Source organism: Vicugna pacos, chromosome 12 (assembly GCF_048564905.1).
Source record: "Vicugna pacos chromosome 12, VicPac4, whole genome shotgun sequence".
Lineage (NCBI taxonomy): Eukaryota > Metazoa > Chordata > Mammalia > Artiodactyla > Camelidae > Vicugna > Vicugna pacos.
In genome coordinates this window covers 8,081,848-8,106,693 of record NC_132998.1, presented here as the reverse complement: position 1 = coordinate 8,106,693, position 24,846 = coordinate 8,081,848, and the positions used below count along the sequence as shown (strand labels likewise).

General features: G+C 48.8%; 1 protein-coding gene and 1 long non-coding RNA gene across 2 annotated transcripts in view; both read right to left on the bottom strand.

Moving 5' to 3' along the window:
* LOC102526535 (mitochondrial inner membrane protease ATP23 homolog) overlaps positions 1-24,846 on the bottom strand; it is a 272,864-nt gene that overhangs the window by 36,953 nt on the left and 211,065 nt on the right. The gene's annotated exons all lie outside the window — the stretch shown is intronic.
* LOC140700058 (uncharacterized) lies at positions 21,265-23,359 on the bottom strand. The gene is made up of 2 exons (XR_012078272.1): positions 22,462-23,359; positions 21,265-21,449 (listed from the first exon to the last, which is right to left on the bottom strand). It is a non-coding gene; the product is annotated as an uncharacterized lncRNA (long non-coding RNA).

Genomic DNA, 24,846 nt, shown 5'->3' with positions numbered 1-24,846 from the left:
ATAGGTTTAGAAACTTAAAACTAATTTATTATCCTACAGTTCTGTAGGTAAGGAGTCTGACATGGTCTTTTCAGGCTAAAAACGAGGTGTTGGCCGGGCTGCATTCCTTTCTGGGAGCTCTAGGGGAGAATCTGTTTGCTTGCTCATTCAGGTTGTTGGCGGATTCCAGCTCCTTGTGGTTGCAGGACTAAGGTCCCCACTTCCTTGCTGGCTCTCGTCCAGGTGCTGTTCCCAGCTTTAGAGCCTGCCCTCCACCTTCAAAGCCAGGGTGTGAGTCCTTCCCGGGCTCTGGGTCTCTCCTGCCTCCTCTTCAGTCTCGTCTCTCTGACTTGTTTCCCTGCCTTTCTCTTCCTCTTTTAAAGGCTCATGTGATTACAGTGTGATTACATTGGGCCCATCTGGATAACCCAGGATAATCTCCCTATTTCAGGTTCGTAACCTTAATTCCCTCCTCAAAGTCTCTTTTACCAAATAATTTAACATATTCACAGACACCAGGGATTAGGGAGCCATTATTCTGTCTACCACATCTTTCCACCCACACTTGTGCTGCTTGCTACATTCCAAACACCGGGAAAGAGGCTGGTGACTAGCCCCTGTGCAAGGTGTCCTTCAGCAAGAAGTGTGTGAGGCAACGTTTGTCCTCAACAGCTTCCACGGTCTTCTTTTAGTTACTAGTTAGCGAAGTACCACCCAAGTCCCCCCTTAGAGAATCAATGCACTGAGGCCCCAACAGCACCCGACTCCTCTTGCTCCTCAGACCAGGCTGTGGCCACCATCTCTCTACCTTTCCTCCTTTAAAAAAGTTCCACATTTACTGTCCAGAAGGGATATAATAAAACGTTACTCTAAATTGTTGAAGACTAATAGGCAGTAACCCTTCCCTAATACTCTCAAAGCGCAAAAAAAAAAAAAATTTTTTTTAATCACGTAGAAAATGTATCACTAAATATTGGTAAACTGCAATTAAGCTGTGTCCAATGCTTGTTAAGTACTTCTGCTCACCCACATTCTCTTTGCTTTCGTCCTATGATCAGCAGTCAACCCTGCTCACTTGGTTGGCTGCTGGAGGACCAGCATTCATCCCTCTCCTGTCTGGGAGGCACCTTGCGCGCCAGCCCTTCAGCCCCAGCTCAGCCCACAGGTCTCCAAGAGAACGCCGCGGGTCTGCCTATTTATTAAGATCACAGACAGGCGGGGAAGGCGGCTGCACTGCAGAGGGAAGCAGGTTTCTTGGCCGAGACCATATGCAGCTGTCTCCTTCGTAAAGGAGATCTGCCCTATATGTTTCCTCATAGCATCCTTGTTTTTCAGAAATCATCAGTGTAAAAAGGTATCGGGAATAACTGTCTTCATCAGTATAAATGGTCTTTTTTTTTTTTTGACGGTCTTTTTAATATTAAGTTTAAAACAAGATTTAACAGCCAATCTAAAAAGTTATAAAGGAAAAAAGAAATATTGAGATTGAAGCCTGGTTTGCTTAAAAACTCTCTCCTCTCCTCTCTCTCTCTCCCCCTCCCCCTTTCCCTCTCTCACAAGTGTGCGCACACACACACACACCTAAAACATTAAAAATGTTTGGTTGCTGATAGACCATTTCGCTTTCAAAACGTAAAGTTTCCAGCTGCCCCTTTCATTAAACCACGTCCTTGACACGACAGACAAGATAGCGGGCCTCTCCAGCACCACACCTGCTCATCTACGTGGAGCAATTTTTTTTTCAGAGTCTTTAAGACAAAACCTTTCTCCTCACACTGTCTTCCCACCCCCTTCACTTTTTTAACTGGAAACACGTAGTATCCGCCTCCTTCTCTTGATCCCTATAGCCCATCTCTGCTCTCTGCCTAGTTTCTCACCCCACACCCTGGTCACCTCCAAAGGTGAGTCATGGTGCGGCTCAGGGAGCTTCAGCTTCAGGGCCCCTCACCCATGGGTCTCTGGGGGTGCTGGGCGCTGCCCAGGGGTCCAGGTGGGGAGGCAAAGCCATCAGAGAGCATTTCGATGTGAGCAATTCCACCAAACTGCCAGAAAAGAAGCAGAAGAAAGCATTCTGAGTCTCCAAAGCATCAATAATCTGTTCCAATTTATTTTTTCATCCTAAATAAACATCTAAATAGGCAATTTTATACATACTTTTGTATTTTTTTCTTAAGAGTCCCCCCCCCAATTGTAAAACCTTCAGCCTCACAGAACCTGGTTGTGCCGCTGCCCACCTCACCACCATCCCTCACTGCATCCCCAGGTCTCAACCACTCTTCCTTCTTTCCGAGCCCCCACCCCCACCCCCCGTCGACCGTGGGAACTGCAAGGGTGAGAAATCAATTTAAATACTGTTTCCAGCACTTAGCTCTGTGGCCCTGAGGGAGATGTCTCAACTCCCTGAGCTTCATATTCCTCACCTGCAAAAGGTGGGTAACAATAATCCCTGTCTTGAAGGGTTATTTTTGAGAGTCAAAAATAATGGATTGAGAGTGCGTGTCATGTATTGGGGGTGGCCAGGCACTGAATTTATATCACCAAAGACTCTCAACTGCGTGGAGCTGAGGAACACGAACCACTCTCGAGCCAGGTGAGCCCATGAATAGCTCTAGTCTTGACACCTGCTTGTCATGACTTTTACCTCCTCACACTCTTAACAGAATGTTGCTTTAGGTTTGGCCCTCGTGTTAACCACCTTGGGGCCCAATCCCGGGTGCCTCCTCCTTTCACAGTCTGCAGACCTACTTCTCTGTCCTTTTCTGCAGGCACGAGACTCTCCCTCAGAGGACTGCTCCTCCTCTGCCCCAACCCTTTCTTTCTCCAGCTTGGAACACACATTAATTTTGCTGCTCCCTCCACGTCTTGGTTTGTTAGGGCTGCTGTAACAAAATGTCACAGACTGAGCAGATTATTAACAACAGAAACGTGTTGCTCACAGTTCTGGGAGCCGGGAAGCCCAAGGTTAAGGCGCCAGCACGGCTCGCCGAGGGCCCCTCCCTGCCTCACCGCGCCCTCACACGGTGGTGGGGGCTGGGAGCTCCCTGCGGGCCCTGGGCTCCACGCCCTCATGGCTTTGGGGCCTCCCAAAGGTCCCACCTACTCGTACCATCACATCAGGCAGTAGAATTTCAACATACGAATTCTGAGGCTGCGTTCAGACCACAGAACCTCCCCTTAAGCTACTTCCCAAGGATGTCTGTGTGATCCATTATTCCTCTAACAGTCACTGAGAACACAGGCAAACATTCTGTTAGGCTCTTGGGAGAAAACAAGCGAAATAAGACTTTTCTACCTTAATAGGCTTAGAGGAAATAAAATGAATTTGAAATTACTATGAAAGAATAGAGTATGAAAAAAAAAACCTGACAGTCAAAGGGACTGAACAGACAATATTTAATGCACCTATGAAAATGTTAAAATAACTCAAGTGTACCACCCCTGGAAGATCTCATTTTGAAATAGGATTTTTAATTCCTGGAGATGAAAATAACTCCTAAGAATCGACTCATATTTGTAAAGGTTGATTTAAAACATGAAATTGTTAAAAAAAAAAAAAAAGAAAAGAATAGAGTATGTGTTAAGTGCTATAGAAAAGGGGGAGGTGGAAGAATCAAGGAAAGTTGAACGGAAGATTGTTGCATCTTGATCTTACAGGATGGAAGGACTTTTGGTGGCAACACAGAGGGAGGGGAAACGTGCTCCAGTGTGCCTAAGGCTCTGGCTTGGTGGAAATGAGCAGAAGAGGTCTGAGAGAGAAAGCCGAAAGAGAAGCCGGTCAGATTTTAGGTGTCCTGAGTGCCAGGCTAGAAAGTTTTTACGTGGGCAGTGGGGAGCCCTGGAGAAGGGGGTGAAGAAAGGGACAATGAGCGCTTGTGATGGGGAAAAGCTGCCAGCCCTGTGCGTTTAACAAGCCAGAGAGATCGCGGCGGCGGCGAGACGGACCGGAAGCGGGTAGGGAACCCATCTCCCCTACAACTGCAGCCCGTGTCTGCTTATGGAACAGAAACTCTGGGAATCTAGCTCTTGGAAGAAAAATCTTTACTAAATACTAGGGTGAGCATTGAATAAATAAATACACAGGCAAGAAAACGCCAGAGTCGTTTTTTTTTAAACCCAGCCAGCCCAGGCTTCTGATCCTGTAGAGCCGACTCCAGCCCAGAGTTCATCGGCCCTTCCCTGACCCTCCGGCCGTCTCCTCTCTCTGCTGGTTTCCTTCTGCTTCTCTCCTGCTCCCCTTCCACCCGCTCCCCGCCACTCCTTTGCCAGCGTAGTTCTTCCTCAGCTCTCTCCTCCCATCACACACTCCTCCACACACTCTGGGTTACTTTCATTCAGTCTTGTGATCCTAAACCCGACCCACGCATCTAGGTGTCCACTAGACATCCACCTGGACATCCACAGACACCACTACGTTCTTACCTTCCTCTCAAAATCTCCTCCCAGACCCCAAGCCATCCTAGGCTCTTCCCTCCCTCTCATTCCTTCTACCAATTCTATATCCTAAATAGTACAGAATCGTAAGTGACCACTATGGGCAAAAAAGTCGACAACCTGGAAGAAACGGATAAATTCCTAGAACCATACAGCCTACCAAGACTGCATCATAAAGAAACAAAATTTAAACAGACCAATTACTAGTAAGGAGATAAAGTCAGTAATCCAAAACCCCCCAACAAACAGAAGTCCAGGATCAGATGGATTCACTGGTGAACTCGACCAAACATTTAAAGAAGAATTGATACCAGTCCTTCTCAAACTCTCTCAAAAATTAAAAGACGAGGGAACACTTCCAAACTCATTTCACGAGGCCAGCATTACCCTGATACCAAAACCAGACAAGGGCATTACAAGAAAACAAAATTACAACCAATATCCCTGATGAACATAGGTGCAAAAATCCTCAACAAAATATGAGCAAAGCAAATCCAACAGCACATTAAAAGGGCTGCACTCCGTGATCAAGTGGGATTTATCCCAGGGCTGCGAGGGTTGTTTAACATCCACAAGGCAATCAATATGATACACCACATTAACAGAATGAAGGATACAGTCATATGATTGTTTCAATAGATAAACAAAAAGCACCTGACAAATTCAAATGCTTTATTCATTGTAAAACTCTCAGCCAAACGGGTACAGAGGGAATGAGCGTCAGCCTGTGAAGACCATACACGGTAAGCCCGCAGCTGACATCAGGCTCCTCGCTGAGAAGCTGAGAGCTTTTCCTCTGAGATCCGGAACGAGACATGGATGCCCACACTCTCCACTTTGTTTTGTTTTGGCGGGGAGGTAATTAGGTTTATTTCTTTTTAATGGAGGGCCTGGGGATTGAACCCAGGACCTTGTGCACGCTAGGCATGCATTTTACCACTGACTTAGACCCTCCCCACTACACTCTCCACTTTGTTTCAACATAGGACGGGAAGTCCCAGCCAGAGCAATTAGGCAGGAAAAAGACGTAAAAGACATCCAGATCAGAAGGGAAGAAGTAAAACTGCTTCTATTTGAAAATGACATGACATTATATGTAGAAAATCCTAAAGACCCCACCAAAATACTGTTAGAGTAAATGAATTAGGTAAAGTTGCAGGATAAAAACATCAATACACAAAAATCAGTTGTGTTTCTATACACTAATAACAAACTATCAGAAAGAGAAGTTAAGAAAACAATCCCATTTACAACTGCATCAAAGAGAGTAACACACCTACGAATAAATTTAAGGAGGTGAAGGATCTGTACGCTGAAGACTATAAGACATATAAGACTCAAATAAATGGAAAGATATTCTGTGATCATGGATTGGAAGAATTAACATTGTTAAAATATCTATACTACCCAAAGCAACCTACAGATTCAATGTAATCCCTATCAAAATTCCAACGGCATTTTTCACAGAAATAGAAAAACAATCCTAAATTTTGTAGGAAACCACAAAAGACCCAAATAGCCAAAGTAATCCTGGGAAAGAATAACAAAGCTGGAGGCATCACACTTCTTGATTTCAAGCTATGTTATGAAGCTACAATGATCACAACAGTATGGTAACAGCCTAAAAACAGATACATAGATCAATGGACCAGAATAGAGAGCCCAGAAATAAACCCATGCACATACGGCCAATTAATTACAACAAAGGAGCCAAGAATATACAATGGGGAAAGGATAGTCTCTTCGATAAATGGTGTTGGGAAAACTGGACAGCCACATGCCAAAGAATGAAACTGAACCTTCATCTTATACCACACACAAAAATCAATTCCAAATGGATTGATTTTTGATTGATTGATTGATTGATTGATGTTCAAAAGACCTGGCCGTAACACCTGAAACCACAAAAATCCTAGAAGACAACACAGAGATAAGCTTCTTGACATCAATCCTCAGAATGATTTTTTTTGGATAAGACAACAAAAGCAAAACTAAGTGGAACTACATCAAACTAAAGAGTTTCAGCAAAGGAAACCATCACTAAAATCAAAAGGTAACCTATGGAAGGGGAGAAAATATTTGCAACCCATATATCTGATAAGGGATTAATATCCAAAATATACAAAGAACTCATACAACTCAATAGCAAAAAGCAATTCGATTAAAAAATGGGCAGATGAACTGAATACTAAATAGTTTTCCATAGTTCTTGTACATGTACATGAAAAGGTGCTCAACATCATTAATCATCAGAGAAATGCAAATCAAATCCATCAAATCCACAGTGAGATATCACCTCACACCTGTCAGAATGGCAATCATCAAAAAGACGAGATAGCAAGTGGTGGGGAGGATGTGGAGAAAAGGGAACCCTTGTGCACTGTCAGTAGGAGTGTAAAATGGTGCAGCCACTCTGGAGAGCAGTACAGAGGTTCCTTAAAAAAACTGGGAACAGAATTACCATATGACCCAGCAATTCCACTTTTAGGTATGTATATTAAAGGAAACAAAATCGTTATCTCAAAGAGATATCTGCACCCCCATGTTCATTGCAGTATTATTTATAATAGCCAAGGCATGGAAACAACCTACGTGTTCATGGACAATGAATAAAGAAAATGTGGTATACATATACAATGGACTATTATGCAGCTATAAAAAAGAAGGAAATCCTGTTATTCGTGACAACATGGATGGATCTTGAAGGCATTACACTAAGTGAAATAACTCAGATGAAGGCAGACAAACACTACACGATCTCACCTATATGTGAAATCTTAAAAAAACAAACCCACAGAAATAGTAGTCAGATGGATAGTTAGCAGAGATGGGGGTGGTAGGAGGCAGGGGAATTAGGTGAAGGTGGTCAAAAAGTACAAACTTCCAGCTGTAACATAAATAAGTCCTGGGGATGTAATGTACAGCATGGTGACTGTAGTTAACAATACTTCATTACATATTTGAAAGTTGCTAAGAGAGTGAATCTTAAAAGTTCTCGTCACAAGAAAAAAAATTTGTAACTATGGGTGGTGATGAATGTTAACTAAATATATTGTGGCAATCATTTTGAATATACACATATTATCAAATCATTATGTTTATGCTTTAAGCTAATACAAAATTATATGTCAACTGTATTTCAAACTGGAATAAAATTAAAATTAATAAATAGTACTTAAATCTGTTCCTTCCACAATTCCATTTCCACTGTCTTAGGCCCATATCATTCACTAAATTATTACAGTAGCCTGCTAATTCATTCTCTGCTTCCTTCTCACTGCTATCCAAATTATTTTTAAAACAAACCTGATCCTGTAACTCTGCCGCTTAACAACTTCAATGGTCCTCCACCTCACCCTCCCTCACCTCTTCCAGCATAATGTTCATATCCCTAGTGTTATGATCTGTCCCCCACATAACCTTTCTTCAACCTCCTCTCCCACCACTCCCACCATCATCCATTCATTCGTTCATTCATTCACTCAGCAAGGATTTACAGAGCACCTACAGTGTACCTCCCACCATATGCTACCGCCACATTTGCAGCTCCTGGACGCCCAATGCCATGTCGGCCTCCCTGCACGCGCTTTCCAACCGCCTGGGCCTCACTCTTCTCTCACCCAGCCCACCTGGAGAACTCCCTACTCTGCAAGACACAAATCAGGTGCTACCTCCTCTCTTTCAAGCTTCCCCTGACCTCCAGACAGAGGTGGCCATTCTGCACCCCCATCCAATAGCATGCATGCTCTTCCACCGTCACCACATACTACATGGCATTTGCTTGCTGGTTTCTCTGACTTTACCCCTACACTTTTAACTCTTTAAGGACTGGGCTTATGCGTACCTAATTCATCTCAGGCCCCTAATAGCTCTTAGTACAGAGGTTAATAGTAAAAGTTGAATAAAATTTTGTCTACTAACTTCTAAATTTCTTTTCCAGTGCTAAAATTCTGGCACAGGATTAAGATGAAAAAATAATAATTGAGAATATGTCATATATTCACACCACAGCCACACACGATTGTAAATTTGGATTTTCACATTTGGTTTTTTTTTTTAATATTCTGTGGACAGCAGGCAGCAACTGCAGGTGCCAAGCCAGTGTTGGCACTCTCCTGGCCCATCTCGGAGTCCTATCTGCTTTATGCGTGTTAAGCAAACCTTAGCTGATAATTCACTTCCTTCCTGATCTGTATCTTTATTTCTGTCATCCTACGCAAGGCAGGGAAAGGATTCCTGTGGTGTCATACTGCCTCTTGCCACGAGAGGGCAAGAGTCCAGGTTTGTGTTAAAACCCTTCTGGCCACTAGATGGACCCGAAACACCAGTTTAACGGAGGTAAGGATTTCATTTCCTCAGGTGCGTGTCAGAAGCAGCGTTCCTTTATTCCCTCTCCCTGAAAAGTGAGATCTCTCCCACAGGTGACCAGACAAATGCCTGGAAATTGCCCAGAGCTACATACTACTTTACTTAGGAAGAGGGCAGGTAGGAAGAAAGAGGAGCAACGCTAAGAACTTTATAAAAATTGGTTAGAAAGAGAAGCCCTCTTCAAAGTCAAATAAAAGACCCAGAAATTTGACTTTGGACATAGGTGGACCCAAAGGTGTATCATTCATCTGTTTAGATGTGGTATGTGTTTTGCCCCTGAGGGCAGACTGGGTCTCTAGTCACCACTCTCTCAGTTCTTAGCAAAACTGCACAAAATGTGCATTTAATAAACAGCTGTTGAGCGAACATGTGAAAAGAAAGTTTAATGTCATACAGATTCTACACAGACATAACTACAGGCAAAACAAACTAAAAGTCTCCCAGAAGGTCCTGGGAGATGGGTGGTGAATCCTAACCACAACCATCAAATCATACTCTTGGAAGCTTAGTGCTCTTAGCAGGGCTCAAACGACCAACAGGGAAGTGTGTGTGAACTCAGGAAGCGCCTCACTTTGGCGGGGGGGCGGGGGGAGGCAAGAAAATGGTTAAGCCACCACCTGGCCCTTCGTGGGCTGGCAGGTAGGCAGGGGCGTGGGGACAGAGTGCAGAAAGCAAACCTTCCACACCTCCTGGGACGAGCTGCTTTCCTGAAGGGCAGCAAACCCAGGAGAGGAAGTTGTCGTGTTGGTTCTGGACAGACCTCCGGAATTTATATTCTCCTTGGATGCCTTCAGGTCCTCCCATTAAGGAGGAGTGGGAGTTATTTACCTCAAGTAAGATATTTTTATTAAAAATCATGATTCACACCCGGTTATTAAAAAAAAAAAGACTGCACCCCCCCGAGTGCAGGGGGCTTCCCTTCAGAACTGAGCAGGAGGAGAGGCTGTTGGGGAGCCTGGTGACTCTCAGTTTTGAAGCCCCCAGAAGTGTGCTGAAAGAACACTGTTTATAGGGAGGCTGAATACAGGCGGTATTTTTACCCCAAACATAAATGTTAGTACCCGGTCGCCCCCGAAGTGTATGTGACATTCCCTGACTCCCTGTCGAAAGGCGGCCCCATGTTATTCTGTCACAGCACCTGCATGTGCCCTGCATGGCACTGATGACAGCCGTGAAGTATTTTATTTCTTTTGTTTATTTACTTGTTTTTTGATTATCGTCTCCTCTAGGCTCCAAGAGGGCAGGACCTGAGTCAGTTAGCCACTTCCTCAGCTCTCAGCAAAATGGCACAAAGTGTGCGTTTCGTAAACAGTCGTGGAATGAAAACACGAGTGAAGAGAAAGTTTAGTGTCATCCAAATTCTACTAAATGCAGGAGGGGGAGAACGGATTCCGCGCTGGTTTCGAACGTCCTTTCAGGAGTGAACAGGACTATTAAGACTACTACTCTTCTCAGTCGAGTCCAATTATAATTACTGTTCATTTACCTGTGTTCTCTGGAAGCACTACTTAAGCCAATTACTAACATTAAAACTCAGAAATATGAAATTTCACTGTTGAGATGGCAATCTATTTAAACTATGTCCTAATTTTACTCTCTTGTTAGAAGGTTCTCCTGACAAATCTCTTTATAAAAGCTGAGTCCTCCCCTAACTGAGCCTAATCGTGGTGGAACCATTAGCATGCTGCAAAGAGCTCGCCTGGGGAGTGAGCTAGTCCCAGCTGAGACCCAGCTTGGCCACTTATGGCCGTTTGACCTAGAGCAAAGCAGCTTTCTTGAGCTTCCACTTCCCCACCTAGTAACGCCTCCCCTCAGGCTGTGTTCCTGGCACATCCTGGACCCTCAGAACCATTCGATTCCCCACTCTTGCCGCCAGCCAAGAGGAGTCAAGCACCCCAGGACACCTCAGACTTCCTCCTCTGGGCGTTAGTAACACTCAGCTTAAGAAGTAAGAATGCAGGCCACGTCACCACTGCCCCAACTCAAACGCTCCCTCCAGCCTCCATTTTTAAATCCGTGTCAATATGGGCCCCACAGGACACACACACAATCCGCCAGGCGCCCCCTCCTTACACAGAACCACGCTGCTCCCCCTGCCGCCCCCACAAAGCCTCCAGTTCTAACTTTTTTCTTTATCACTCAATACGGCCACGTGGTCGAGGGCCAAAGAGGGTAAATGTGTAATGGGGGCTGCTTCCCCTTCCGCACCGTCAGGGGCCGGCAGTGAAGGGCTGTGTACAACACGGAGCCGCACTCGTGCCCGAACAGGACAAATCTCCTTAACGTCCAGAAGCCCTTACAGATCAATCAGGACAATCAACTAAGACAAAGCAAACTGCCCAAAAGAAAAATGAAGCATAAAAACAGAAAAAGAATGCAAACGACCAGTAATCCTGGGAAAACATGTTCAGGCTTACTCACAATTTAGACAAATCAAAACCAGGAGGCGACAATTTTCACCTATCAAGATTAATAAAAATTAAAACCGACAGTGCCCAGTGTTGGCAGGACTGTGGAGAAACAGGCACTCTTACTCTATTGACAGACATCTAACCTGGGCAATTAACAAAATCAAAAATTTAAATACAGAACAACTACATTAACTAAGCTTCTGTTCATCAAAAGTCACCCTTTAAAAGGTGAAAAGAATCAACAGATTGGGAAAAGATACTATGGAACCTGTAACAGACCAGCAAGCACAAAATATAATGAAATTCTATAAATCAATTAGGAAAAGACAAAGACTCCAACAGAAAAAAAAATGGGCAAAGGCAACTCACATGCGCAGAAACACGCATGGCCACAAAATACGTAAAAAGATGCCCAGTCTCACTAGTTATCCAAGAACTATGAACGGAAACCACAGGTATTTCACATCAAACTGGCAAAATTAGAAGTTGGACAACACCAAGTGTGGGCGAGAATGTGGAATAACTGACTACAGGTGAGAGTGTAAAACCACTTTGGAGAACAATTTATAATATCATTGAAGATGCTCGTGTTCTATGAACCAGCCATTCCCTCCCAGGCAAATACCCGAGGGAAATCCCCACACAGGGACAATCAGGAGATGTACACAAGAATGTTCACCATGGCATTTTTCATAGCAGAAAAAAAAAAAACTAGTACAACTTTAATGTTCATTAACCAGGAAATGAATACATAATTTGTGGCATATTCATACAATCTGAAGTTATTCAGTACTGCAGAGAAATTAGTTCAAAAATGATTATCAGCATAGAAGAATCTCAGGAATATAATATTGAGGAAAAGATGGAAGTCTCACAAGAGCATATACAGCCAGTACCATTTATGTAAAATGTAACAATGTTCAAGGCATTGCCTGGGGACGATAAATACCAAATTCAGGATCCTGGCATCCTCGGGGTGACACAAGAGGGATGGCGATCAGGGTTGTACAAAGAACACTTACCTGTGCTGACAATGTTTCCTAAGCTGTTTTTATTCTTTATATCTTGTCCTATGTCTTAAGTAGTGCAGGATAAAAGATTTTTAATTTGTGTACGTATACACTCACCTCATTCCACTGCTAAGAATTTATCTCACATACATATTAGCATGTACACAAGTATGCAACAATATATACAAAGATGCTTATTGTAGCAGTTTATAAGGGGAAAAACCAGGAAACAACCTAAATGTGGGAATATTGTATAAAATATTATATAAATACCAGAGCTAGGTAATCATTTAAAAGACTGAGATAGACCTGTATGCCAAGATATATACTTAAGTGGAGGGAAGAAGTCACAGAACTAGACCATTTGTGGGAAAATATTAGATTAGATGTATACACACACACACACACACACACACACACACACACCCCCCGCATGCAACAAAAACTTTCTCGATCATAAGATGGGGGGAAGGTATAGCTCAAGTGGTAGAGTGCATGCTTAGCATGCATGAGGTCCTAGGTTCAATCCCCAGTATTTCTTCTAAGAATAAATAAATAAGCAAAACCTAATTACCTCCCACCACCAAAAAAAAAAAAAAAAGAAAGAAAGAAACCATTAACTTCCATCATCTCAGGGGAGTAAACTTGGGTAATAAGAGGGGACTTCCACTTTTCATTTTACACCCTTCAGAATGATCTGTTTCTGCTTTTATCATTGGTGTGTATTACATTTCTAATGCAAATAAATACATAGATAGATCAGTGGAAGAATAAATGATAGCATAGGATTAGGATGCTGGTTTACCAAGACTTTATTTTAAAAGCAAAACTCACATGGAATTCTTTTAATCATTTTCTCATGCTCATCTCTTTGGGGAATTGATACCACTCAAAGAAGCGACTCTTAAATGCGGCTGCTTTGAACAGGATGATAAATAGTACTGCAGATAGAGTATATTATGTGTGGCTCTTTCACAGCTTTATAGAACTATCCACAGGACATGTTACAATATTTGTTTTATTTCAAAGCACCGTTCTGAAAATTATAAACTGTTTTCTGACCTCAAAGGGTTTGTTTTTCAAGAAACATATTCAAAGAGGAAATAAGAGCCCAAAGCACGTGAGCAGAGCAGGCCAGCACACCCCAGCCTGGGGGGCTCCTGGGACCAGTGACATCAGATGTTGCTGTCCATCCGGTCTGCCCTGAGACAGCGCCCCCGGCCTTCGGCCTGGGAGCCGCGCTGGTTCACACCCCAGGCAGCGGCATCACCAGAGACAACACTCAGCCCGCACAACGGGTACACCCAGGGGTCTGCGGAGCCTTCCTGGGCCCCAGCCAGGCCTTCGAAGTGAGGAAGTTTGTGGCCGACAAGGAGAAAGAAGCTGAGTGTAGAAACTGAGACTCTGGGTGCGGGGTTACCCCAGAAGCACAGCCCCACTGCCCAGCCTGGCCTGGGGGCCGGCAGTAGGAGCGGATCCCAGAGATTGAGACTCAGAACCTCCCAGCTCCACTGAAACCAGAACTCCTGCCTGTATCTGACTCCCTGGTAAAATTAATTTCCAAAAATAAAGGGCTAAAAATAAAAGTTTGGAAATCTTTGAACTAGAGGGTACCGACAGACATGTGATTCTCAAACATAATAATCAAACTTTTTACAAACCTTCTTCCATTTTTTCAGCTGCAGTGGGGGGAAGGCCTGATCATACCTGCCTCCACCCCCAACCTCCAAACCTTGCAGGGCCCCTGGAAGGATCAAATGAGGTAATCGCCATCTCCAACTAAGAGGCCCTTAGGAAACAAATTTATTATTTCCTTCCTCTATAATGGAGGCTATATCCGGTTCAAATAATTAGTCATGCAAGCCAGACTGTTTCTTCTAGAAGACGAAGAGGTGGGGTGGGGAGTGGTAAGAAGAAGAAAAGCACCACCAGCAACAGCTCGGTTACAATTTAAGAAGGGAGAAACTGATCCAGTGCCTGTCACTTACATGAAATGGGGGGGGGGCGGGAAGGGGTGTGGAGGGGGAGTACACTGGAATTCAGCACTTGCTTTGTGCCAGGCGCTGTGCAGTGTGCTCGATGCTTCAGGTACTTCCCTTTATCCGCACAGAATATGATACAAGTGTGCTTTCCCATTTTACAGATTGGAGAAAATAAACCACCCAGAAGCTGGGCAGGCACTGCTCACCCAGGCCACGCATTCCCTCCACAGCCTCGCTGCTGGCTCCTCCCCTAAATGTGAGTATTCCCAGGCCCTGTGTCTCCTTCTCCCTTTCTGCTGTCTCCCTGTAAATTGGTGGTGTCTCTTTCATCCCTTGGGCTGTTTCCTCCATGCAGATCCTCTGTTCTGATTTCCAGCCCCCTGGACAGTGCCCAGTTAGGATCCCACAGTCCTTACAAACACCATTATTTCTAAAAGGAACCCTTAACCTCACCACTCACACCCCCCCTCCTCCTGCCTCCCAAGCTCAAAAATCACACCCCTTTTGGTCATTTCTCCCCCTCCCCCATATACACACTCACTCAGTGATCTCAAGTCTTCCTTCAAAATCTCTCTTACCCCTGGCTTTTTGTTTCTACTTTTTCTCTTCACATCCTAGCACTGTGAACCTTAGGTCTGCCTGGTCCCTGCAGAAGCCTCCAGCCAGTTCCCTAAGGACTTCCAGCTCATGGCTGTACACCACTGCCAGATACATCACACCACACACGTACCTGCCCTGTGCCTCCACTGGCTGGCACCCTGCCTTCATCAAATCAAGTCCACGTTCAGCCCTGTACTCTAGGCTGCCTGCATCTGGTCCCGTGTCTTTCCAGCCTCGCACCCCATCCTCCACTCCTCTGTTCCTCAGTTTAGCGAAAGGACTGCTCGTTCCCACATCCCTCCCAACACCAAGCTCCTTTCCCTCCCTCTCCTACCTACTTGTGGCTCCCAGTGCCCCCAGGAGGCTGTCCCCTCCTCCCTCCTGCCAGCCCTCCCCTCAAAGCCTGCAGGATTCATTATCTGTACTGTTCATCAGGCAGTAATTATGCACTGCCTTGTAACTCTTCTGTTTAGCCTAGAACAAGCTTTGACACACGCTAGTGCTGTGTAATCTCTCCCAAGTCTGTATCTCATCACTGCAAACAGCATAAACCGCTCGAAGGAGAAGACTGTCTCATGGGTCTTAGTTTCTCCCTGCACTAATACTCAGATAGTAGGTGCTTAATATACGTGTTGATTTTCTTTTTCTTCCCAGATAGGTTGGCCTCAAACATACAGCCAGACCTGGTCACAATAGTAAGCATCAGCCTTGGAAGCCTGATTTTGGCCACTACAGATCTCCCACAGGACAAATTCATCTTGAGCCCTCAGCTCAGGGTGCCCCGGGGGCATCCAGGGTGTCCACGGCTCTCGGGGGCAGCTGGTCTCCGGAGAGGTCTCTGACACCGACACCAACACCAATACCACCAACCCGGTTGGCTCTGTCTGCTCATCTGGTGATCCTATTTCCACGTCCTTCCCTGGTCTCAAGCTAAAAAGAAAACATTCCCAACTATGAGGTGCAGAGGGCTCCCTAAATTCTGAACCCTGACACTCTCATTGGCCAAGCCACCTCCAGCCAGCCGGCAGGGGAGGTGCGTCAGAAGCACCCCGGGGCACCCCTGCCCTTGGGAGAGAAAGAAGACACTGCACCTTTAAGTCTGCAGCCAGTTGAGAAAAACAAGCTGTGATTTATATAAGCGGGAAAATCGTGTGATTTGCAGGAACGCTCCCTCCTCCCCCTCCCCGACCCCCACCCGAGTCGCCTCCAGTCCTTCCCAGAGGGGCCCTGGCCGCCGGGCTGGGCTGCAGGGGAGGGGGCCCGGCAGCCGGGCCAGGGGTGCCCCGAGCCACCCCAAGCGCCCGAACCCCGCGAGCCGGAGCGCGGCGGGGACCGAGAGGGGCCTCGCTCCACGGTGCCTCATCCCTGCGGCGCTGCCCAGTGGCCCCAGACGCCGGTGGAGGGGAGGCGTTCGGCCTCGGGGCGCTGCGGACTGTTCCCCAGCCGTCTGGCGGGGGGCGGGTCACGTTCGGGAGCGCAGGAGGCGCCCCTGCCTGGCCCCCGCGGTCTGCGCCCCCCACTGCTGCCCGCGCTGCTCCAGCACCCCCTCCCCGGGGCCCGTCCCCTCCCCTCCCCTCCCCGGGGCCGGGGCGCCTGCCCTCTTCGGGTCAAAGTGTGCGACGGAGAAACTGAGGCCCTCCTACAACTCCTCGGGGAGAAAAAGCCCGGGACCCCCGCGGACTGGTTTCTGTGTCCTGGAACACCCAACCACCCAACACGGGGAGAGCAATTTAAGAAATAATTTGGTCGAGAAAGGGCATGATGAAAACCAGCCATTTCTAAAGCTTAGAGGCGGTTCTGTTTAGCCCAAAGGACCTAGCTTTCAGGGAAAAAAAGAAAAAAAAAACAAAACAAACACCGATGTGGCCTTTTCAGCCAGAGCCAAGGAAAATAAATACATGATTTGGAGGCCCTAAGAGCCAGCACAGACCTTTCAAATATTGGAGGGAAGGTGTAGCTACAAGGAGCCCACACCCACGCGGAGTTAACTCTGACAACTTCTGAAGGAGAGGAAGTGCTTGGATCCTCCGGAGACGCAGGAACTGTAGAGTGGGCAAGACTTGGAGAGGTCATCTCAGCCCTCCCCCGTCTCTGGAGGAATACTGTACCAAACCCCCACAGGAAGTCCTTACAGCAGAAGAGGATTAACCGCTGCTTCCAAAACCAAGCCCAAAAGAAGTTAGGGGGCTTCCTCCGGGCAAGGAGCTGGGAGGAGAGGAAGGACCTCTCCCAGTGGCATGCCTTTCCATAAACCACAGTGATGGGTCCTGAGATGGTCCAGGAAAGGAAACCCATGGCTTCACAGAGTTACACTTCCAGGAGATAAGACTTGTCAGAGAGAAGGTTTGAGTTCCATTTTATTTTCCTCCGTCGGTCATCTGCTGGGGCTGAGGCATAAGCCCAGTGCTGTCACGTGGAGAAAAACATGATGCAATTAACGAAGTTGCTAATGCATCATCTTGCGGTGACCTCGGCCATCTCCAGCACAGCTTGGCGAATTCCGGTCCGCCCTCTGCATCCCACAGAGCCAGCTGGACCCTGAGAGGTCATTCTGGCCCTCTTCCCATTTCCCCTCCACCCCAGATGGAGGGCCTGTATGAGATAGTTTTCAGAACAGCGCTTCAGTGCCCCCTGCCACACCGACGGTAAGAAGACCCTTCCTGAAGGAGGAAGCTCAAGTTAGGCAAATATCCTCAATTATTCTTTAAACCTTGAAGGAGACAAATAGAAGTTAACGTAGGGATTCAAGAGAATAGCACTGCATGCATTCAGACAGATAGCTACTTCATTCATTCACTCACTCAGTGAGCAACTTGTGTGTGCCTGGTCCTGAGCTGGGCCCTGGGGGGACCGTGGGAACAGGACAGAACAACACTGCTGCCCTGAGCCCCAACTTTCTGCTTCTTCACTCTGCCTCCCAGGACAGGAGACTGAGACTTTCCTCCACCAGCCTATGTATGTCCCCTCCCTAGCCCACACCCAGCATGTGTGGCCCCCAATTCCAGCTGCGTATGTCCCATTTGTCTGCCAAGAGCTGCTTCGATCAGAAGGCGATAGCTCTCTGGTGATTGGGTGGTGGGTGTAAGAAGTAACCGAAAGGCCTTTCCAGAGAGTGAGCTCAAAGTTGGCAGCCTCTTGGGCCCCACCCAAAACTTGTAATTCAGCTCGGGTCCCACTTCACTCTGTGCCCCTTGCTTTCTCTCTTTGCTCTTTTTCTGAGGTGCCTGGCTGCCCTCATCCAGGTCTCTTTCCTAAGCTTCCTGGGCTAGAGGCCTGCCTGTTCTCAGAGTCCTCCCTGATGAATCTGGGCACCATCTTTCTCAGGCAGCCCCTGCACTCCCACGGGGGGGCCAAGCGGCCAGCCCTGCACAGATGTCTCGCCAAGGCATCTTCTGTTGCTGTAAGGCTCCTCACTGAGGGTGCTCAGATGTCTATAGCAAGAGGACAAACCTGTGGACCTCCACCTCCCAACCCTCCCAGACCACGCCAGCCCCTGCTTCCTTCCAGTCTCTTCCTGAGCTGGATCCTGGCCTCGCTCGGCCATTCACAAGCACAGCCCAGTAACGTGCAAAGGAAGACCTGGCTTGAAGCCTGTGGTGAACAAACACTTTTAATGAACAAACAGAAATGATGGCTCCAAACCGAAAACACCCTGGAAGCCACAAACTCTGTTACTTTCAAAGAAGCCAGATCTGGACCTCTGAGGGTTTAAAAAAAATTTTTTTTTAATGCACCAAGGAGGGCAACAAGTGAATGGGTGAAATCAGCTCATCTCGGACACTGCTCTTTCAGGGAACGGGGCCTCAGAAGGAAAAAGGCATCCCACCCCCTGCCAGATTCCACTCTGTTTCAAATTAGCCTCCCAGCAAATGAGGGGTCTGTGCTAGCTGGTCTTCCAGACCCTCCCAGCACCCAGTCTCCGAAGCTCTGCCGTTCCCCACAACAGCCTGTTTTACAACGCTCCACATTCTCGGAATGGAGTCGAGAAACGCTTCTGCGCTGTGGGCCTGGGTCCGCAGCTGAGGCTCAGAATTAAGCCTTCACTACAGTGTTTTCAGGCCTGTTTCTCTCTCTCTCCTTTCCCTGAAAGGGCCTCTGGTCTTTCCCAAGCTGCCAGAGTCGAAGGGAACACACAGCTCCCCCAGAGCAGGGGGGCCCGCCAGAGGGAAATCTTGGCCCAGCCCCAGGACAGGCTTGTCTGTGATTCTGCAGGGACATTCCTCCCTCCCAACCTGCAGGGAACTTCTGAGCAGCACATCCTCAGGCCAGCCCAGGCCCCTTAGCACCCTGCACCCCAGTTTACAAGATTTTAGTGGCAACTAACACATTTGGCAAACCTCCTCACGGTGTGATCCAAGCCAGGCCCTTTTCCCCAGGACCCAGCTGACGAAGGGATGCTGGGCTGGGATCAAAATGGGGTCCAGCCAGACAAGCCCTAAGTCTTGGTTCTCTGAGCCAAGGCTGGAGAGGACCAGAGGGAAATGTCCTCGGTCGGCCCCACCGCCACCACACAGGCTAGTCCCGAGACCTCAGGACGCATCAGTAATTCCAGGCAGGGCTCCATCCCCAGCCCACACTGGGACCTGATCAGGGAATCTCCAAGCATTCCCAGTAACACACAGCTCGCGTTCCATGCCAGGCTTCTTGGGGGTCTCTGCGTGCGAGCAGCCAGACCCTCTTGCTGGGCTCCTGCTAAGTCTGGGAGGTCCAGAAACATCTGTCTCCGTCAGAGACAGTCACAGCCCCAGGGCTCTGCTTTCAGACGATTTTAAAAAGAGGGATGTTTTGAAAGCTCAAGACATGTTCTGGGCTTGGCTTTGGTTCTAGCTCCATCTCCATCTCTCAAAAAACAGTTCTCTTCCCTGTGAATCTGGGCCTCTTGGAGGCAGTGAGCTGAGCTGATGGGACCGCAGGGAGCCTCTGCTCCCTAAGTGACCCAGGCTGCCTCCTGTCTAGATTTTGCCAGGTCTCTGCGAAGAGAAATCCACATCCACTCCCTCCTTCAGGCTGTCTGACAGGAATGCCTGCCCCTAATATTCAAGAAAAGACTTGAGCCCCATCCCAGCTGTGGGGACCCCATCACCGTGTCCCCCCAGCCTCACAGTCCCTCTTGCCCCCACCACCAACTGTGTGCCCAAGACTCTCAGAGGGTTTATGCTTCCTCAGGTGACCTCTGGCTCGATTGCCTGCATTTCTCCCTCTGCCCTGCTTCTGCATCTCCCCTCTCACCTCCTGGAGCTGCCCTCCTCTCCAGCACCCCCATCACCCTCCCTACTGCTCCGTTCCTGCATTTCCCCCCAGCCACCCCCAACTCGCACAAGGCCAGCAGGCACAGTAGCAGACTTTTCCTCAATGTTTGGGGTGATGGAGGGGAATCACAGTAAGCCCTTTACAATCTGCTAACAGATACTACTCTCCTAAACATCCGTCAGCCATTCCCCCGTCTTGAAAAGTCTCTCATTATTTCCTAAGTCCTAGCTTAGGCTATCTTCTCCAGCCTCTCTCTTCTCCTCCAGACCCTCCTATCCAAGTTCCTGTGCATGGATTTCTCTTGCAGGACAATCCATCTAGCCTTCAGCATGTCCAGAGGGTCACTCTGTTCTCACCAGACAGAGCAGCTTCCCCATCAGGGGTCATCACAGCTCAGTCCTCAGAACAGAGGCATCTACGTCCAGGGGGGATGCGCCCCTCCCCTGGAATGAGCGCGCACAGCAGTTTTTTTCTATGTAACACTTTCTTCCTTTCCACCCCCCACCGCTGCCCCCTTACATCTGGTACCCCTGACAGCTGAGAAATCCCCCGAATCACTCCTGTTCCCTGTCTCTTTCACTCCTTTTTGGGCATGAAGCAATGCTAATCAGTGTCCCTGTTGTGGTTGAAAATGATGATCCAATTAAAAATAAGTCAGCATAAGACAGACTCCAAAGGACAAATACCGGATGGTTCCACTTCCATGAGGTACCCAAAGTCGTCCAGTTCCGAGAGAAAGTAGAATAGAGGCTGCCAGGGGCTGGGGAGAGGAGAGAACGGGGAGTTGTTGTTCAGTGGGTACGGAGTTTTGGCTTGGGAAGATGAACAAGTTTTGGAAGATGGTGGTGATGGTTGCACAACAGTGTGAACAGACTTGAGGCCACTGAACTACACACTTAAAAACGGTTAAAGTGGTAAATTGTATGTAATGGATATCTTACCACGGTAAGAAATAAAGTCAGTGACATTCACTCTGACCCAAAGAGATGCCGGCAGTTAATTCAACATGGGGGCTGTTCCCGCTGCCACCTTGGATCCCAGCAGCTCTGTGAACACCTGTCGTAAGTCCTGGGGCCAAGGAGGGCGCCCTCACCCGCCCTCGGTCATCTCTCTGCTGACCCCGCCCGCGGGCTGCGGGCTTCTGCTCCCTTCTCAAACTGGCAGAAAGCACAGCCACAGAGAAACCGGTCTCCAGACCCTGGGTCTAAGCCGAGTCAGTGATGCGCTGTGCACTCTTGGGCAAGTTATTTAATCTCTCTCTGTCAGTATCCTTAAAAGAAAGTAGAGAGGATAATAGCCCACCCCAAATGAGATAATGGATGTGAACACAGTTTGAGGAGTGCGTGCAAGCTGATTTCATCATCTGATTCCACTTCGTCAAGCTAAAAACATCTCGAACATAAGAAGGAAGTTGGTACCTGAAAATAAAGAGGTAGACAGCAAATCACTCCATAAATACAACCGAAAAATAATACTTTGATCTTCCGTCAACATCCCTAAACCGTGATCCTCATCAAAGGTGGAATGAAGCCAAATCCTTCATAGTCTGGTCTCCACCACAAAAACTCATTTTGTCAAGACACTTATTTTCTCCATGATTAGCTCTTATTCAGAGCCAGGATCCAGCTTTGCCCACAGGCTGCCCATTGATCGCATTGCCTCCAAGAGGCGTGGAGTGGGGCTCCAAGCAGAGGTGTAGGAGGGGGTACAGGCAAGGCCAGGGAGAAGAGCTGTATCCCACAAGCACACATTCACACAGCACCCCTTCTACCCATGTTCAAGGCCTCTGATACGCTGACATGGCAGTCAGAGGACGGGTGAAAAGGTGCCAACGCAAGTTGAGCAGCTGCAGGACCACAAATCCCATAAGGAAGGTTGTCCAAAGGTAGCTTCAGCAGCCAGAGCTGGCTGCCCCTCAGTCTGACCACTAGCCGGGTTTGCTGCGGTGTGAAGCCCGCCAGCCCTGGCTCCACACAGGAAGTGGAAGCCACACTTCCCTACAAGCGTCTCTCTGTCCCTCGGCCCATGGAGGATGTTCAGGGCACCCCTGCCCAGGTAAGTCCACACCTGGCCCTCCCCTTTCCTCCCTTTTGCCACCCCTACCTCACCAAGCCCCCTCTGGTCCTCCTCTCAGCTTTCCCTTCCCTCTGACAAGGGACTTGTCGAGGCCCTACCCCACCATGGAACACCCCAGAGGGTGGCGGGGTCCCAGGGTTCCAAGCCCAGGGCCCCCGGGGCCATACCCCTGGCCGCCTCACACACCTCACAGGGGCCCGCTCTGCCCAGGCGGAAGTCATCTGGTTAAGGCTTCACACTGATTTCACCAATAATTACGTTATGCTCGTCCACACCCATTCCCACATCCCCTCCTCCCGCGTCCCCTTCCCACTCACTTGGGCCCCGTGCCAAGAAGTAAAAATGGATGCAAACCTGAAGGGGCCCAGGCGGACGAGCTGGGGACACAGCAGGAGCCCCAGGCTTAGCTCACAAACGCCGCCTCCGGCCCAGGCTCCCGCGCAGCAGCCGCTGCAACACCGAGGAGCCAGCTCTGCCCTCAGAGCACAGGCAGGGGTCTGCGGACACATCCCAGGAAGCCGGCTCCCTCTGGGGTGGCCTGTTCCCTTCCCTCCTCTGGGCCTTCTGGGAGCCCGGGACGGCCCATCCTGACCCCAGAGTCCTCACCCCACAGCCAGCCACAGGCGTCCACAGGTCACCACCACCCAAGTCCAAGGACCCCGAGGGGCAGGAGTGGTTGCGAGGCTCTGAGAATGTCACTGTGAGTTCCAGAATGTCCTTCTTTCCCATTCTGTGGGCTTTTAACTTTACTCAGTGCCCAGGAGGGCAGACCAAGGGGACTTTGATCCCATGGGCACCTGACAGAATAAACAGTTACTGCAAATGGGGCCTCCTTGCTACCTTCCACCTCCAAGGTGGCCGGTTTAAGAGACCACACTTTCCTAGGTGCTGGGTCGGGGGCAGGGGCGGCAGGGCAGGAGGGTAGGTGGAAGAGCTCCCTGGAAGGGGGAGGGAGCTTGAAACCCACCCCCCAGCCCCGACGATTCCTTAAAGAGCCAGGGTGGTTCCTCAGAAGAAACAGTGACGTGTCACTAACCAGACACTAGCACAACCTGAAATGTCTGCGCGCCACCTCCCCCACCAGCCAGCTCTCAACTCCTCAATGGAGGCTGGGGGAGGAGGAGGAGGATGGGGGGAGGGGGCTCACCGACCTTGGCCCGCCCACCCCGGCCTCCTCACTGGAGGCTTTGAGGAACTGCAGCTCCAGCTCCAGCAGCCTCTGCCCTCACAAAGGCACCCTCTGTCACAGCCTCCCCGGAACAGGCCTCCCCCTCCCCCTGCCCACTCCCCCCCCCTCACACATGCACTTCCTACGGGAGCGGATTCCAAGCCGAGTTCCCGACGACGTGCTGGAACAAAGGCTGCACATGACTCAATGTGCCGGAGTGCCTGTCAGGGCTCAGGCGAACTAATTACAGGGGGCAAAGCCACTCTCAGCGGCCACACCTGGCCGTACAGTAAACAGCTCTTCTTCCTGTCGAGCTGGGGGGAGTTGAGAGACAGGGAGGCGACAAAGCACGATTTGAATCATTTGGAGAGAAGCTATAAATATAATAATGAGTCATTTGTAAAATATAATTTCATCCAAAAGCCTGGAAAAAATGGGAAAGAAGTTCTTATGCTATTTCAGGCTAAATCGTTCAAGGGTGTGGGGAGGGGACCCAGCTCCCCGCCGAGCGCGCCTGTGGGCGGGGCCTCCCAGCTCCTGACACAGCGCATCTCGGACACCCCTTCCCCGGTTCCCTCCTCACATCCTGGGCTCAGAATGTCAGGATCAGAGTTCACTCTTGGAGAGCTGATAAGAGTCACCGATCAGCAGCCTGGGTCCCGGCTGTGCAGCTGAGAACGGTTTAGGGCAGGCGCGCTGTTGTATTTGGCAAACACTTCCCCAGCCTTGGGGCCCCCTCAGCCTGTCCGGAACGGGGCGGCCCTTCCAGTGTGGCTCCAGGTTCTCCTCCAGAGCCCTGGGAAGCCTTCATTCCAGCCTTGGGCTGCTCTGGGAGGGAAGGAGGAGCCAGGAGGAGCCTCTGTCTAGGGGAGTGCACTGAGGTCACCACCACTGTCAGAGGTGGGGGGGTGGGGAGGGTGTGTGAAGTGCATGGAGTCCCGAACTAGGTTTTTCCTAAGTTCAGTTACAGCAGGGCCACTTACTGTCTGTGTGACCTTAAGTAAGTCACTTAATCTCTCTGAGCCCAGTGACAATCTATCAGATGGGTTTAATAACAGTACCTTCCTCAAAGGGTTGTTGTGAAGATGAAATGAATATGTACAGCACTTAGAACAGGGTCTGGCAGGGTGAGCACCCAGTAATGTTCGCTAATAAGATTCCTGTTATCATTTCTCACTGGGCACTTGGTGCAGCAAGGAACCACAGGACAGAGGCACCAGGCCCTGAGCAATCCTCGATGAACCAGGATCAGCCATTTTCATCATCTCAACTTGCCCGTTGACCTAAGTAAACTCCTTAATCTCTGTGGCCGGAGTGTGCCCTTTATCCCTCCTTACATGCAGCTTTGCCTCTGGACTGGCCCACAGCTGTCATGTCTAGAGGCTGAAGGCAACTGGTTCGGAAGCAACTGAGTGCGTGCTGAGCTCTCTTTCAGCCTCTCCCACTCTCTTCCCTTTTCTCCACCTTTTCTTCTCTGTCTCTCCTCCCTCTTTTCCTTCCTCTCCTTCAAGCTAGGTCTCTCCTCCCTCCTAGGTCTCTACCCCAGGCAGAGCTGAGAGGATGGATAAGCC